Genomic DNA, 246 nt, shown 5'->3' with positions numbered 1-246 from the left:
AGACGTCCCTGTCTGCAGGAACAGGGACAAGTGGGACCCTTCACTGGCCCACCGAGGGGCTGGGGTCACGGAAGTGAGGACGCGCAGCAGGCCGACCCGGGAGAGGCGAAGACCTTCCAGCCTGCTGCTGACCCCTGACTTCCAATCTTCAGATTCCCCTGACCAGCCTGGAGGACCGGGGCCCCGAGAGGACGAGGTCGTCGCCGTCTGCCCAGCGCGACACCTGCCAGTCTCACCTCTGTGCAC

The sequence above is a fragment of the Fukomys damarensis genome, unplaced genomic scaffold, assembly GCF_012274545.1.
Source record: "Fukomys damarensis isolate Sample0158 unplaced genomic scaffold, DMR_v1.0_HiC HiC_scaffold_19, whole genome shotgun sequence".
Lineage (NCBI taxonomy): Eukaryota > Metazoa > Chordata > Mammalia > Rodentia > Bathyergidae > Fukomys > Fukomys damarensis.
This window is presented reverse-complemented; position numbering follows the sequence as displayed.